This window comes from Eufriesea mexicana, unplaced genomic scaffold, assembly GCF_001483705.2.
Source record: "Eufriesea mexicana isolate 0111107269 unplaced genomic scaffold, ASM148370v2 scaffold7846, whole genome shotgun sequence".
In the NCBI taxonomy this organism is placed as follows: domain Eukaryota; kingdom Metazoa; phylum Arthropoda; class Insecta; order Hymenoptera; family Apidae; genus Eufriesea; species Eufriesea mexicana.
Window position 1 is genome coordinate 141492 of NW_016915643.1, and position 18505 is coordinate 159996.

Here is an 18505-nt window from a genome sequence, read left to right on the forward strand (position 1 = left end):
AAATAAATTATTCACATACTGACAAAACGGAATGGAAATATATTAGAATAATAATATAATACCTATATCATATGGCGAATGACATTATGTCGCATGGATGTTACGCACACACACATACATATACATCCGTGCTATATTCCAATTTATGATTGTGTCTGTAGACTTTATTAGCACATCGATACACTGATTCCCTTTGCTTGGATCACTTATTATGCCAACTCCATTTCCTTACATGATTCACGAAAGTGGAATGCTTCATTGCATCTGTACCTACATTTGACAAAAATCAAGTGGAAAAGCAATTGAGTATATAAAATCAATAGATAAATATTCCTGAAATTCTAGTTGATTCGTATCGACAATCTAATAATATCCGAATAATAACCTAAATAGCATATGAGAAAGTCATATTTTGTACAAATACCGTGATATTATTGTACGAAATTATTCCTGGCCACTATGCTAGCTACAGAAACGATAAACTACATCTGGCTACACGTATCGTTCCGAATCGACACGTCATACGACATATTGAAAATCGAGAACATTGTAAAACATACAACTAACCGTCCGTGCATCGTTCCACCACAATTGTACAAATTGGAATTAACGTACTCCATCATCGTCTTGTAACACCAGTATTTCACACTTCACAACAATTAACTAAAACATTCCTACATTTTCTCAAATTCTTTTACGACGCAATCACTAAATCGCGCGGGAAGACAAACGCAATTATATCCTTGTGCGCAGGCGCAGGGAAGAGGGGGGAAAATACACGCATGCGCAGACAGTAAAATCGACGATTGCAAATAAGCAGCTGCGCGCGAAATACAACTACGGAAAAACACGCTAGCAGTTCGTCAAAAATTGCTATTAGTGACATACAACGTAATTAATAATGGATAAGTAAACGGTCTCAAAACTACCAAAGACATTGAAAAATGAGTATCAAATTTACCAAACAATACTATAAGTTTAAATCGATATTATAAATAAAAGATATTACGAAATGCTAGATAAATATATTTTCCTACCATATTCTTGCACACACATGTCATGAAGAGAAATCCTGGGGAAATACAACTATAATTACAAACTATACAAAAATCTATAAATTTTTAAACCTGTTGTTAACAACAAATTGGCGTTAGTAATAATTAATTAATATTATCAATGAAAAATGTATAAGACGAAAATTCATAACGAAAATGAAAATATTAATGAACGACGTGCTACGCGAATAGAAAAATAATTATTATTAATTTGTAAGAACAAATTAATAACGTCCATAATGATTTAATATTGTTACAAACAAATTGTTCAAAGCTCGAATTTATAGAAACAATAATGAAAATGATTTGAATATCTTGAAGAAGAGAAATATTTATTGAAACAGTGTAACAAATTACAACGATATCATTATTGATTTTGAAAAATTGTTTATAAAATTACTTGAATAACGATTCAGTCACCTTTCATAACATGCATGTGTACCATCACCAATTGCTGCTGTTGAGTAGTTACTAAAACAAAGTTTACTCAGGAATAACAAGATGGCTACATTTTATGCTTCATCAACGCGTACTTTGATATACTCATTTCCTGTACACCACATACTAACATCCCCAGAGTTCATGATATTTGATTTCTGCTTTATGTTATTTTATATTAATATATTTACAACCTACATTTCCATTGAATATGTCTTCACATTTTTAATTATATTTTAATAAGAGTAATAATTATTCTTTTAACAGTAATAATTATTAGTATTTTAATAAGTATAATAATTATTATTTTAATAGTAATAATAACTATTATTTTAATAACAATAATAATTATTATTCTAATAACAATGACAATTATTATTTTAAAGAAATACCTCAGTACTATGATATAACAATATGAGAAATTATTAAAATGTGAGTAAATAATTAAGAAATTTATAAAATTCATTAAATAACTATAGAATAGCACTACAGAATTAGAATCAATTTAGAAAAAAAATTATTTTACAATATCATAATATCGCATAATAATCGTTTTCATTATGAATAGTTAATAGCAAATGAATATTGTTAATTTATTACATTTGTAATTAATTACGTTGTTATGAAATATCCATGTAAAATTTGTTTGTATATTGTTATTTTAATTTCTATACTGCTTTCAAATAAATTATTCATATACTGACAAAACGGAATGGAAATATATTAGAATAATAATATAATACCTATATCATATGGCGAATGACATTATGTCGCATGGATGTTACGCACACACACATACATATACATCCGTGCTATATTCCAATTTATGATTGTGTCTGTAGACTTTATTAGCACATCGATACACTGATTCCCTTTGCTTGGATCACTTATTATGCCAACTCCATTTCCTTACATGATTCACGAAAGTGGAATGCTTCATTGCATCTGTACCTACATTTGACAAAAATCAAGTGGAAAAGCAATTGAGTATATAAAATCAATAGATAAATATTCCTGAAATTCTAGTTGATTCGTATCGACAATCTAATAATATCCGAATAATAACCTAAATAGCATATGAGAAAGTCATATTTTGTACAAATACCGTGATATTATCGTACGAAATTATCCCTGGCCACCATGCTAGCTACAGAAACGATAAATTACATCTGTCTACACGCGTCGTCTCGAATTGACACGTTATACGACATATTGAAAATCGAGAACATTGTAAAACGTACGACTCACCGTCTGTGCATTGTTCCACCACAATTGTATAAATTGGAATTAACATACTCGATTATCGTCGTATTGTAACACCAGTATCTCACTTCCCACACTATTTAACAACAATATTCCTGCTTTCTTTGGAATTCTTTCAATACACACTCGCTAAAATGCGCGGGATGACGGACGCCATGATATCCTTGTGCGCAGACGCAGCATGGGGAGAATACGCGCAGGCGTAGCAGAGGAAGAATACACGCATGCGCAGTCGGTAATATCGTCGATATGCAATACTCTGCTACACGCGAAATATAACTGTGTGTGAAGTACATGGCTATCCCTTTATTAATGATGATTATTATTAGTTATTAATAATGTGACTGCCCATAAATGAATAAAATATATTAACTTACTATCGAGAAGCTGAAAAAATACAGAAATAATTAACTGAACATCATAGATTCATTAAATTTAATTATAATTTGCGAACAAAATACAAATTATGATGTTTATTGTTAGTAAAAAATAAATATTGTTAATAACAAATTGTGAAAACCTGAATCCAATACATAAATTAAGAAAAGGTACCAATTATGGATCAGGTATGACGAAATTATCTATTTATTGGATAATATCGTGAAAAATTAATTATTTTTATTGAAAGATGTACAAAGTGTATCAGTTAATTATATGGTACCGAAAAATAATCTTATTGTGTTTAAATTGCACAAACCAAATTCTTTGTAAATAATACAATAGTTTTATCTGCTATACATAGTTATAAATCGCGTTAAAAATTTTGAATATGCAATATTGACTGATATATGCTAATTAAGTTCTAATTCGTTATCTTAATTAGGGTATTACGTTATGTTCCAATTTTCCGAAATTGAATTTGAAAGGAAAAGATATAATATTGATAATTTCACCACGTTTATTTCTGCACCATTATTCCCAGATTTAATTTGAATTCTAAAATATTTATAAACAATACGCGTGTAAGGTTCATTTAATCCGTAATAATCGTGTCATATGAGGCTTAAAATGCTATTGGATTTTTGCAAATTATTCTGTCTATACCTACCGCCTGTATAGTCGTACCCGTGGGACGAAATTTAAGGATATACGCATGCAGAGAAGTAATTTTAATTAAGTTGTACATCAAAGCAGAGGAATGGAATAACCTTTCTGCGAATATATCCTATTTGGCTAGCTAACCAGTAACACGGTTAATAACAATATCGTTAAAGATAATGTTAATGATAAACAACGTCCAAATCATTGCTAATTATCATCGAAGAGACCTAGTGTAAAATTTATTTTTCAGTTTATTATTCTACAGCATCGATAAAACGCGCTTTATCATGATATCGAGGTAATTAAAAGTCCGGCCGGTGGAAGCTTTTGAGAAAAGTTGGAAGAAATTCATCGTCGCAAGAGGCTGGGGCTAATTCATTTTTAATAAACGAGTCGGCGAACGAAACTTTTTAAGTACATTTTCCTCGCGGGAAGTTGAGCCGTTCCTTTCGAAACAGGATAGAATGTTACCTTGGGTTCCCAAGAATGCCTGTTATGAAACCTTTATTGCGTACTCACACGTAATTTAATATAACCTTAATGCACTTAAACGGTTGGTACAATGAGAAAGCTTTCCGTTAATGGTTTGTCCAGATGAAATACGATAGAGAGATACTATTCGATTTAAAGTTATACCTTGCCTGCCTCGAATAACTTTCGATCTCTTAATAGTGACATTTACTCTCCGTTCGTGCTTTGCAGAGGAAAACAGGTCATTCGAAAACGTCTACGAAAACGTTTGCATTATCGAAACTTTCATTGCTCGTTTGGAGAATTAAATGAACGTTCTATGGACCGAACGTCTTTAAACCACGATTAAATGTTTTTTAATGCCTTTAAACTTTCGTGATTCAACCTTTCATACGAGGGTAATTCTTTCGAAAATAATTGATTGAAGAAATTTGGAAGGTTCTTGTAAATGCAGCAGAGGAATTGTAGTAACATCAAAAATTTAATTACTGAATTGGAATTACTTACAATTGCTATGATAATTTATTCCTCCATAGCGTTGTAAATTTCCATAAATGATTTTCAGATTTTATGACTATTTAATTACAGCTGTTATAAGGAGGATTACAACTATTATTACAACTAATTTTCTAATTTTTATTTACCATCACTTCGCTAGCAGAGTCGATCGAAACAGATGGTCAATTTAGAATAAACCTATACTTCATTCACAAAGGATCAGTCAAAAAAGTGACAAAAGAAGGCATGGAATCATTGTCATTTTAATATTCGAAAAGGGAGGTATATATAAACCGACACAAAAGCCACAGGTGGGTACGGGAAGATCAGTCAAAAAATGACAAAAGAAGGCATGGAATCATTATCATTTTAATATTCGAAAAGGGAGGTATATATAAACCGACACAAAAGCCACAGGTGGGTACGGGAACGAAAATAAAACGAAATAATTACCCCAACAGTAGGGACATTACATTAAACTACTTAAGGAATAAAATAAACATTATTTTTCCTCGAAAAGCGAAAAAGAAAGATAAACAAGTATCGCAATATTTAATTGTAGCATATATTCTACTTACCTAATTTCTCAAAAATGCTCCATTTCCCCCCTAACATTCCACCGGAATGTTAACTCTAACTTGAAAATCATCTTTCTAATACCATGGGTAGAAAATGCTAGCAATAGATATCTCAAGAAAGAACACTGTGGGACTTTCTCTGTTTGTCGCAGAGGAGGAGAGAAAGTAAATCATCGCTTGTTATTCGAAATATAATATTCCAGGATGCATTATTCAGACTCCTTTAATCTCGTTCGTGTGCAAAACTTTCGGTTCATCTAAGATGCTGTACAAAGCTGATACAAAAATATATTCAAAAATTTCTAGACACTGAATACCTGTTCTTTGAGCAGCTATGAAGCCTTTATTCATTGCTCGCGAGCTTTAATTTCATCTTTCTTCGTTCACTCCCTCGCCGAAACGTCGATTCTTATTCTCGATTCTCTACCTCGTTACACTGAATGAAAATCGATGATCAAACATCTCGAGGTGATAAGGATTAAGGGGGTATTTCTTTATTTGCAACGAAATTCCCGTTAAGAAGATGGGATGGAAATTAAGCATTTAACGGGAGAAGCTCGTTAATGAAGCGGAGTTTGAAATTTTCCAGAGCTGGAAGTTCGCGTAACTGGCCAGCTTAAATATTATCCATTGTTATCGAGTTTAGCATCAATAATTTCTGTGCACTAACGGAATGTTAAATTGCGTGGAAGTTCCAGGAGTATTTGAACATTTTTCATTCATCTACCTTATGGGATATTCCGTTGAAGATTATATTTCTTCTGAAGGAAATAAATTTCAAAGAACTATTCTCATTACTAGGAAATTATTATTATTTCATAGAGTTAATGCGTATATTGGAATTTATTGCGGGATTCATGGCATTAAAAATCTAACCACGAGAACTATAAACAGAAGTGACTAATGAAACCAGTTACGAAATAATTCAAGGCGATGTGTTTTAAAAATTTGTCTTTTAATTCTATTCCTTTTCCTGAAGTGAACGACTCTAAACTAACATCTCGAATTTGTACAATAATACAATATCGATAATCACAAGCGTAGCAAGAAAGAATAAACGTAATACCAAAAAATACGTTCGAGATTGAGAACTCTTCGAAACTGTACGCAAATTTTTCGCAAACGGTAGATTGCTTAATCCAAGAAGATTAATGTAACAGGCAATAATATATACCAAATAGAAAGGAAATGTATCCGTATATACATATTCAATAATTAAGAACGTACAGAACTTGAAGACCGAATTTAATATCATTGCGTATCGATACACGCCAAGAAATGAATAAACCTGGATTTAATAAACAATTGTAGGACTACGTCCTTAAATTCCCACAAGAAGAGTTCAAAGGGGGAGAAAATATTCTGGAGAGCTGCGACGCGGGCAAGTTCTCGGATTTATTCCTGAAGAAAAACTTTCTAACTGCTAGCGTAACTACATAGTCACTTCGGAAAGTTATTCTCACAGTAAATATGCCTGAAGTCGGTATTAAAGGCGAAAGAATTGGGTTCGAAGATATCCTGCGTCGAAAGCGAAATTGATGCGTGGCACGCATGGAGAATTTCTGAATTTCCAGCTCGCACAGTGAAGTAGATGCTGCAGGAAGTTCATCGGGAGAACTCCTATGACAAATGTTGATTCCTTCTGGAACTTTAAAGTTAATCTTCCCTGATTAAATTCTCGCTTCGAGTTTTCTTCCTTTCCTATTATTACAATGAAGGAAGGCCTTGATTTCATAACGTGGCACGCTATAACTCCTTGCATTGGATTTATGCATTTTGTAAGAAGGCATGATACTACCACCAAAGCGAATATCCTAATCTTTAATTTTAGAGCATTCAACGGTTTTTAATTTTTGTTCAATCTTTGAAAATGAACATCTCTTTTGTACATGAAAATTGTGTAATTATGTCAGTAAGTTGGCAGTACTGCCAAGAGCAGTATATGCCAATGATTTTTCATATCTTTCAGAGGATATGCAAGTATCATAATGTACAGAATACACCATTCCCTCTCTAAATTCTATGGAAAATCATTGTAACGGTGATTAATTTATTATATCGAAGAATTTTTTAAAATAATAAATGAAAAACATGAAAAGGAAGATAATTACGACTATCCCAACCATGTCCGATCTCTCGCACACATTTGACGAGTCACAAGTAGCTGCAGAGGTAGAAAATTTAAACGGTGCGTGAAATCCACGCAGTAGCAGCTAGCGTGCGGCGATTTTCAAAAAAGGGGCGATAAAAAGAGAGAAAAAGGAGAAAGAAAGGGAGGAAAAAGGTAAAAGGAGGGAAAAAAATGAGTTACAAAGCTGGTCGCTACGAAGCGTCGCATGGATGGTCATTGAAGTTACGAAGCTCCGTGGCCTGTTTCGATCCTTTTCAATTCGCGCGGACTCTTTTCGATAATATAGAAACGCGTAGGACCGCTGGGGGCCACAAAAGCGAGGCAGTAACTCGGTCGAATAATCCATTCGATCGAAGCGGCGCACTGAAAGCCCGAAACTTCAACTTCTTTGAGAAGAGGAACGCGAGCCGGGGACGTCGACGGATTTGCTCTCAGGGAAAAAGTTTCAACTCGTGAAATCCCTGTGCGGTTATGAGGAGCGCCTTATCTGCCGGTGAAACTACCGTCACTCGGTTAGGAAAACTTATGTCGAAAGTTTGCGTTCTTAGTCTAAAAAGACGTCGCGCTTCGACGGAACGCCTTGCCGCGCCGTGCCGCGCCGAGCGGAGGGCCGGCTGGAAAAAAAGAGAGGAAACTTGGAGAATTTCGAATATGGAAGATTTCGAAGGGAGTAACGAAGAATCGAGACGTTGAATAACGGAAAATGATTTACTTTGAGTTCTTTGCACTGGAAAAATATTGTGCCACGAAGGGAAGCTTGGAAAGCTGGAATACGGCTGACCGAGATCGTGATAAATACGCATGAGTGGAATAACGAGCAGTCGAGGTTCCGAGTAATTGAGAATCATTTGCTTTGTATCGTTGCAACGTCAATTTCTCGTCAGGCTATACTTTCCGGATGGATATTTATTTAACAAAAAGTTGGAGAATTTTCAACGTTACAAGATGTTTCGAAGGGTTGAAAATGAGGGTCTGATTGATCCGATATCAGACTATCAAGAAGATCCAACGAAGATGCAAAGCTGAATTTTTTCCAATATTTAAATTTCACGAGTTCAATAGCTAAGAAACGTAATTAATGATATACAGGTAGCCCCCCTATAACACGGTTTCACGGTAACACGATTCATAAATTGCGGGAACCTTCCTACAACACTGCATCCTATAACACGGTTTCACTCCAATACGATAAGAAAATTACAAAAACCTTTGTACAGCGCTGTACTTCTACATGAGTAATGACGACGAAGAAATTTATTAAATTAAAGTTGCGTTAAATTAAAATAATATTTTTGTTCTTTTCTTTGTTTTGTGTTGTACATACGTTTATATTTTCAATAAAAATTAAGTTGTTTATGTAGAATTAAAGAAAAAATTTGTTTTTAGTAAGTTTTCGAAACGTAATCCTCCTACTTGTACTGGCTCTGGGTCTCATGCAACACGGTTTCACATAACATGGCATTTTCTAGGAACCTATCTACAGTGTTATAGGAAGGTTACCTGTATATTAATAGGAAATTATATTTTATGCCAAAATCAATATTCCGGCTATTTATAACGTCATTACGCTATTTTTCCTCATATTTGTTACAAATTATACAAAATACAGGTAATATCTCCACCTGCATCACACAAAAATTAGCAGGTAATTATATAACACAAATTTCATTTGATTTTCCCATCGAAAGATAGAAAATCTTTCTAGCAGAAGATCAATTTATATATAAATTTACGAAAATTTCTAACTCTACTGCAACAGTGTGCTGGAACTGTTTGATGAAGAGAAATGATTTTCAAAGTGCAAAGTGTAATTCAGCTAATAACCTCGAGCCACTAGAAGCCAGGCTTACCTATGCAAGTGCAACGTTCAATTGCAGGTCAATAAATAAAGAAAGCGTATGTCAGGTGCTCTGGAGGACAGACGTTACAGGCGTTAACTGCGATATCTAATTCGATTTCAAAGGCAATGCACGCCGGTTATTCTCAGTTGAACGCCAAGTCTCTCGTTCACAGCCGCCGTAATATCACGCAATTACAACACGCAGACGGTGTACTAGTATAAATTAATTATGTACGGTAAATAGTGAGCGCGCCCCGCAGGGCGAAACGCTAACTTTGAAACAATTAACCTGGTCCTGTTATCTTACGACCAAGGTGGCGAGAAGCTGTGCAAAGGCGCGAGGAAAAGGGAACCGCCGACCCAATAAGCTCCAGCCCGGCAATGGCCGACACAATTAAATGATTTACGAGCAAATTATCGCGAAACTTTCGCGTTAACAACCGTGACCCCGTTCGATTTCGCGTTCGCGTCGCGATTTTAATCGCATCGGAATTTGAATACGCTCGGTGCTCGCCTATTCCGCGCACTTCTCCATGAGCAAATATGTTCGAACCCTGACAGACGATGCTAATTGAATTCGTTCATTATCATCGCGGTACAATGGAATCGATTGTTTTGGCATTTCGGAATTTCTCAGATCGCGGTAGACGGTAGTACGCGCGAATTAATTCGCGTAATTAAATTTTGAAATATATTAAAATTACGATTTCTAAAATTTAAACGCCAATTCAGTAATCGGAAATTGTATCTAAAATACTAACGTTGAATAAGAAATGAATGTAAGAATTTTACTTTATTGGCTCGTTTTTCCTAGAAATTATCTCTTCATACACTGACCTTAAGACTACTCAGACCAACCATTTAATAATCAACTTAGTAACTCCTATTTAACTGTCTGTGTCTTCCAGAACGGGCCCTTTTGAAGCCCGTCCAGAAGATAAGCACCTCCCCGAAGAAGGAGAAACTCCCTCTACCCCTCTCTCAAGGGCGGAGGAGACCCCTCCCTCCGAGTTAGCCTCTCCGAAGAGTCCTTCCCCAGAGGTGACCGCGGCCCAGACCACCTACTGCCCATCTGGCAACTAAGTAGATACTAACGGGTCCTCTAGACCTGAGTTCCAGGCCAGGACAGTCTACCCTAATAAACGAGCGTCCCTACATGAATGACCGCGATTCCAACTTTTCATAGCTATTATTGGCTAACCCATGTATGCGTAATGCAACGTAATCACATGGAATTTAATTTGATTAAAATATTTCTAGTCAATGTCATCCACGATATAATTCTCGTGACACTATCAATACCGAAGAACACAAAATTTCATGCACATAAATTTCAAAACCCAGCACGAACGAATCAGAGAATTCCCATATTCTACGATTCCCATCTCGCAAATCTTATTTGCCCAAAATTTATTTAAAAATTTCAAGACGAGTTCAACAAAGAACTAAAGAGAATCGCTAACCTCCGTTATTAATCACCCATCTATCCAGTGCTAAAAACAAATCGCCTCGCCAGGCAAGAAATATAAGCTCCCTGCTGCCTTCGCTGCAATCATCCTAGCGACCCATCGGCGTTTCTTCATTCCTAAATGCATCAAGCTCGAAACGCATTAAGAATTCAGCGTGGAAAGATTGGCAAGTATCGGAGTTGGTCGAAACCGGCGACTGGTTGCCGGTCAGAGGGAAATGAAAAATATAAAATAATAAAAGAAAAAGGAGGGAGTGCCTTGGAGAAGCGGCGCAAAGTGTTTTGCCAGTTATGGAGGTCGAAGTTCGTTACCGGACGCGTCACGGAAATGGCGAAACCTTGTCAGTCAGCACTCGCAGAAACACTTGGTGGAACGAGAAAGCTAGAAAAGGGAGCTGGTAGGAGCGGAACGGTCGGAAGAGGACAGAGAAGGGAGGGAAGAGATTGTGCCAATATAAACCTGCAGGTAGACCCGGCGCAGTTCGTCCGCCTGGGCGAATTAATTTAAGTCTAGCGAGGCTCTAGCAATTTCCGCAATTTTTCTAGCTCTCCTCGATTCGACCCATCTCCAACGCCCAAGCTTGGCCGGTGCTCGCCAAGAGCCAGAGATATCCGACGCCGTTACTATGCCTCCACACCCTTCCTTTCGACGCTCGTCGTTGCCGCGACGTTGATCGGATTAGGCGTTTTCCAGCCAGTCAAGTTCGACGCACGATCGATACCGGAGACTTATGCAACAGGCTTGTATTTTTCTGCGCCAACTGCGTAGCCCGTTTGTCCCTCGCGAAGAAAGATTTCATTCATGGGAGACGGTAAGTGGCGGTTTTCGCTGCCGCTTTGTAGCTTGGATCTCGGAGTTTGGGACGTACGGGAGGGTGGATTTATGCCAGAGTTTCAAGGTTGAAAATGAATATTCCGTCGGTGGAGGATTTATGCAGCTTTTCGAGTGGTTTACCCTCCGCCAATGGAATTTTCTTTGCTCGTTAGGGAAGAGTTGCGAGTGATTAGAGCTTTTTGTTTGTTTCACGGAGCAGTGGCTGGGTTGTTTGACAGAATCATAAAGATATGGTAATGACGCGAACAGATGAAGTTGAAAAACATTTATGCGCATGCGATTGTTGCTGTCAAGCACACGAAATTGCAGACAGTTGATATTATGAATCATAAAATATATCCAGCCTTTGTTTATGCATTAATAAATAATAAAATAGGAAATATTGACGAATACGTATCGACTGTGTGAGTCGAATATCTCTTATAAACTCTATTGTTCTTACTATATTTGATACATAAATTTCTATAAATTTTGCCACGAAGAAGATGAGAACGTCCTATGTCAAATTAAATTTTAGAAAATCCTGGAAAAATGTTCAAACGTATAATAAGAAATTCAGAAAACTGTGAATATAATAATAGTAACACTGAAGAATTGAAACAATAGAAATCTGAAAGGTAACTTCTGTGGAATGAAATGATGGCAAGTCTGATGTGAGTAATTTAAGAATTAATTTCTTCCTTCGATTAGAAGTTGGAGCATCTGCTGTGAATTTGAAACATTCTTCGACGTTTTTTTAACGAGACTTAAAATTTCAAACAATTTCCTTGTATTTAACGCGCTATGTTTGAAATTCAATAAGTCCAGGGAATATTACGTCACGTCTTTAATAAAGATCCAGGGAGTAAGGGGAAATCTTCTGTCTCTGTTTCATTAATTTAGAGCAAAGAGAAGTCAGATCCACGACGGTTAATTAAATATCGCTGTTTTCAACGGTTGTACTGGATTGATATCGCCATGAATTCATTCAAAACAATTGTATTGGGCTCAGCAAACAAGGGAGGGAAGATTCCATTCTTGAATATTAAACTTTGTCTATAAGCTTCGATACGATTTGATTCAATAATTTATTCATAGATCTTGCTAAAAAAATCCGCGGTATTCTTTAACAATAAGTTACTCGATTCGTATTAAAAAGGACAGAATACTTTGTTCACCTAACTTGGTGCAATTATTTCTTCGAAACATGAAATCTACCTTGTCCTATATTTCCATTAAATCATACCTCGCCCATAGAGCACGTAATTTACAGAATTTCTATAATAAAATATTAACATAATATTGAAAATAAAATTACTGTTACAAATTGTTGAATTAAACCTCATCTATACAGTGACTTCATATTCTATATTTATATTACCTTATACTCTGTATATCTGCATTTATATTACTGAAAATATTTGAATAAAATATTGCGAATCAAAATATTTACATTGAATTTTATCCTATATATATATGGACGTATGTGAAATACCTAATATATTTTTCTCACAGGTGAAGGTCGAAACGATGAAATACATTTGTATATTTATTTTGCCAAAGTAAATAATTCAATCACTTGTGTGCCTCATTTCAATATTGTATTATTATATGTAAATAATCTACACGTCAATTTTATGCGAAGAAATTAGTAATCCTACTTTTACCCTTAACGAAATTTTAACCCATTCATCCTCAAAATTACTATCGATTTAACGCGTGTCACTTTTGTCATCGTTTCACACCACACGCGAAGAATAGCCAAAAGGTGTCGAAGCATATGCATTTATATTACACATATTTACATATATTCTTTTCATCCCTGTACTTTTTCCAGCCACGCGATTACTGTCACGAAAAATTTAATTGCGGATGTTTCGCGCGTGTCGTGACGAGAGATTTAAATTGAAAGCTACGAACGTTCAGCAGTGACGTATAAACACTTCGACAAGATAGATTGATGTTTGCCGTGTATATAATAAAATGTACGTCGAAGCGGTCTCGTTTGTCTGCAAATATTTCAATGCAAACACTTTGCCGGGTGAATTGATTAGAAAAAGCGTAATTAAAGCGTCGCATCGGACAAATATATCGTCTGTAATAAAAATAATGTACAAATATGCATGGCCAAACGGACGGCGAGGCGCATCTTTCTCGAATGTTTCGAATTAATCGGCGAGCTACACGTGGCTAGGTTTGTTCCGTTGTGTCGACGAATAAAGTTGGTTCTTCAGTTTCGAGCTTTCATCGATAAAACAAGAGAGCGATTTTTTCCACGAATTTTTCCATCTCCGAGAAAAATTTATTTCATCGTTTGAACGACGCGACGCTTTCGAGTCGAGGGTATATCGAGAAGAACTCGTATTGCGTTTCTTGGTACACTTTAATTCCAGTGGTGTTAATGGGTAATAAATTAACCCGTGAAAGGAAACAAATAATAAGAGAGCTATAGTACATTGAGCAAATTTGTTTACAAATTCATAGTTAGACTTGAAAGAGGAATGTTTGAAATTTCTGGCACAGTTAATGAACCAATAAAATCTTCCCTTACATAAAATGACAGGAAATTGGAAACGAGATCTTTCACTAATAGCGACACCAATATATTCCCACAGTTATTACGTTCTTTTAAAAATTGTTTCATAGAAGCTAATTAAACACGATTAATCGAAGCAGACAAATTTTCCACTATTTTGTCCGTTTGACCATAATTATATGACACGGTACAACTTTCTCGTCAATGTTTCGTATTAACTCTTCTAATCAGATTCTAAAGATCAACGTTAATTAATATATCAAATTTAAAATTACCTAACGATGTGTGGAATGTGGAAGAAAAATAATTCTACGTTTTAATTTGCACATGATTTCTCATTTTAAAAATATCGTCGACTCCATGACAGAAAGTCTTCGAGTTACTATTTTTCTGTAACGAAGAAGTCGTCGAGTGCAAAGGGTTAATCTTGTACACCGTAAACTTTGAAATTCAACTTTCATCCCATTCGTCACGATTAGCATAAATCCGGGAAGACAAATAGAGAAATTAATAGAAGGCGTCATTACACGAAATTACACGAAACATCGAGTTTCATTGCCGCGGAGGTATTTCGCAAGTTTCCCCACGGAGTGCGAGAAATAATTTCGTGCAATGGAAAACTTTCCCGATAACGCTCCCGAAACGTTGGAGAAAACGTCAAACTGGATGCAAACAAGAAACAGGAAAACGCAGGGTCTCTCTTACACCCTATATTTCTCCCTTCGGTGACGTCTTTTAGGGAGTATTTAATTTCCGGACTATGGGAGGCGTTTGGTCACGGACGTCGCGACGCCATCATTCTCGCGAAAAATACGCGCCTGATAAACAGATAGTAATCGTACGGATCGATCGGATTCGATGAGATTTTTTCCAGTCTGCTATTCTTTGCACTTCAGCTGTGGACAGCAGTATTTTGATACTAATCCGTGCTATCTTTGGCAATTTAATTCTCCGAAACATTACAGCGTGGTACTATAAATTCCAGAATCGAAGATGTATAAAACGCAGACTGAATTTTATATTTTTCATATTTCCTTCAATCCTATCTGGAGAAAATTGACGTATACGTTACGCGATCACGTGTTTAAATATTTTTAATTATAGTCTTCTTCGTTTACCACTGCATTATCTTGCTTCTTCGGTACAATAGTTCTACTGACATTAATTATTTTATTAGTGTTTTTCCTAGTACTTGTTAGTTATTAGATATTCAATTAAAATATAAATCTACAATTACCTGTATTTATATTATAATTTTTTATAACTAAATAAAGCACTGGATATAATTACTGATTGTCTATAGTTGTATAATAAGTTACATAATTACTCCTCTTCGTCGATTCTTCCTTGACGAGAAATATTTACATTATTTTACTTATACCTTCGTATGAAAATATCCTTGTGCGACTTTATAGTAATGTAATTGAATTTTGCGGACGGAATTTTCCTTAATTTCTATCTCTTTCTCTCGAGCTATCAAATATCGTCAATTCGTATCTTCGATATGACTTTAATTTGTAAGGAACATCTGTAAACGTTATTTTGGAATACGAGGGGTGAATTACTTCCTTCTAATCGTAATTCGTCGGCGTGTAAATAATTGAAACGTAATGTACGTAGTTTACAAATTTGCTTATCGTATAAAGGTTTCCCAGTCGGAAGAGGTAATAGCGTGGAAAGCCTGTATTGACTAATCAAGGATTCCTCTCGCTGGCGTGAAAAACACAATTTAAATGTAAATTTCACCACTCCTGGTCTTCAGGAATACTCAACTTCGTTCTTCCGTACCCCCTCTTGATTACGACAAGTTTTGATCAAGTCTCGTGAAGCGCCCGAAGTCTGATAACGCTTCTTGTTATTAATCGTGTCTTTTTTCTTTTTCATTTAGGTCCCGAGAGTCATGTTTCCTCCAATTTCTAACCCTTCTCTCCCTTTCTCGTGAATCATTTACGCCTAACGTGAAAGTTTCATTCCACTGATTAAAAAAGAAAAAAAAATGAGCTTGTTCCTATAATATCGTGTCGATATTAACAGCTCGATCAGTTTCGAGATACGTCTCGTATAAAATTCAAGCAACACGTGTAGCATGCTACATATAGGACGAAAACCAGATCTATCGAGAAAGAGATCGTCGACGAATAGTTTATCGATGGATCAGAAATATTTTCGGCAATCGATGGAGTTATGGTAGTTTTTAATCGACGATCCTGTGACGCTACGATGACACTCTTGTCTCGAAACGAAGCTGCGGTAGCTGCATCTTCTAAGAAGTTGCAGATTTAATCCAAAGGGAGCGTGGAAGGTAAATACTCGAGCCTGAAAACGATTAAGTCGATTAGTCTGATTTGCTCCTCGGCGTGGCCGGTTTATATCGGCGCCAGTACTCACGCTATTTTTCGTTCGAGGAGAAGCGGCCATGGATGGATAGAACGATCGAAGACTGGAGGCGAAGTGGCAACAGTACTAATCGCATTCCCCGCACAATTTACATTTAATCAAAGGGAAAGCCCATTGGCCACGCTTCGTGCTATTTGCTTGCCATTGAAATCTCTCCCTCCGTTCGCCACCCTCTCGCGTTTCTTCCTTTCGCTGTCCTCTGTCCCTCTTTCCGTCAGATCTACGCGTCTCGCCTTCCGTTCCGAGCCGTACGTGCCATGGATGGAATACGTAAAACGACGCGTTAGCGTCCAGTTCCTCGCCGATCCGCGGATAAAATCTCGAACGCGCCTGAATCTCCTTGGATCCTTCCAAGAACTACCCTCGCTGCGTCCGGCCGATCCTCCGCGACTTCCGCTTACTTTCCCAGTTGTCGGATCTGCATACGGAAAAATTACCCTCTGCTCTCCTCGATGCGTTTCTCGGAGAACAAGAAACGATTGTTTACGCAATGCACACGCTGATAGTTTGCATGAATTTTCTTTTATTTTCTTTATTTTATTTTCGTGCAACTGGTTAAAGGGTTGAGTCCGTTCACTTCGTATCTTGTATCCTCGACGCGAATTCGATGTTTGGAATGCTAATGAGGTTCGTTTTTGATTTGATTAGACAAAATTTGTTAAATTTTGCATGTCGTAAATGACTTTCAGGTAAGTACTTCTTCTTTGTAGTTATTGGAAATATTCGGTTGGTTTTGGAGATGTTAGCATTGGCTTCATACTGATGGATACATGTGATTATACGAATTTGCTTGTTTTTATTATTCCATTATTATTATGCTTAAGTCGATCATTTCAAAATTCCGATTCTTCTTTGTATTGTTCCGGTTTTTAGATTATGCATCGATCTAACTTGGATCAATTTGAATTTAAATAGTTCTTGATTACAACTCGCTAATGGAGTTAGTTTGTTGCACCACTAATCATGTTTCATCCGTTTGAGTAAGCCTAATTCTATACCATTATGTTCCAATACGATTGAAATTTGGCGAAATTATTACGAAAATCTCTGGCAGAGAAGCAGTGCTCCTCTAATGTATAATTTGCACGGTATTTCGAGAAGTTCCCTTTCCGAAATCGCAGAGGTTACAAAGCCTAATTGATTTTTGTTCCCCGTCAAGCTCGAACGATCATCCTTCGTGCTTACGTTGCTGCATCCCAATTTATTTAATCCCAAACGATCATACAAGTATAGTAAATTCACGAACGAGACGTCTGCATTCCTTATCCTCGCCTCTTTAAACCGATACCTCTATCTGTCATTTAAATAATGATCTTTTAAACCAGATATTCAAAGACAAACACGATCTGTACCAAGAAACATAGATATCGGAAACCGAGCGAACCACGAGCTAGAATCTGCTGATCCCCCGCAGCCGCTGAATACAAATTTCAACAATCTCGCTTATCCCCGGTCTCGATCAGAGAAATCCAGCAATCCTTCTTCAAACTATCCCGCCGAACTTCGAAAACCAAACAGACGAACGAGGAACGCGATCAGAGCTACCTTTAAAAAATCACTTTCAGCCACACAGGACAACACCGTCGCGAAAAAGCTCATCTCGACGATGCGAGCAGAAACTGTGGAAGAGGGGTGAAATAGGAGGCGTGAAGGGTGCTGCGACCGCTCTCGGTGGGCAGGATTTTCCCGGTTCGTTCCGTGTCCTTTCACAGGACGTTTCACGTCCTTCAGCCCGGAGCGGTGCGAATCTGTCCGATAAAACAGCGGATGGACCATTAGCTAATCCTCTGGGGGGGAGGTGAAACAGTGCCGCAAGGGAGAATGGGCGGTAGATGGCGGGGTGGCAAAGGGCCATGGAGGATAAAGGAAGAGCAGACGGAACGAGAGAACGAAGGGCGGCGGTGGGTGCCACCAGAGAGATTTCAGGGTGTGCAATTGATTGGCGCGTCGACGACGCCAGCGACGCTCGCTCGCC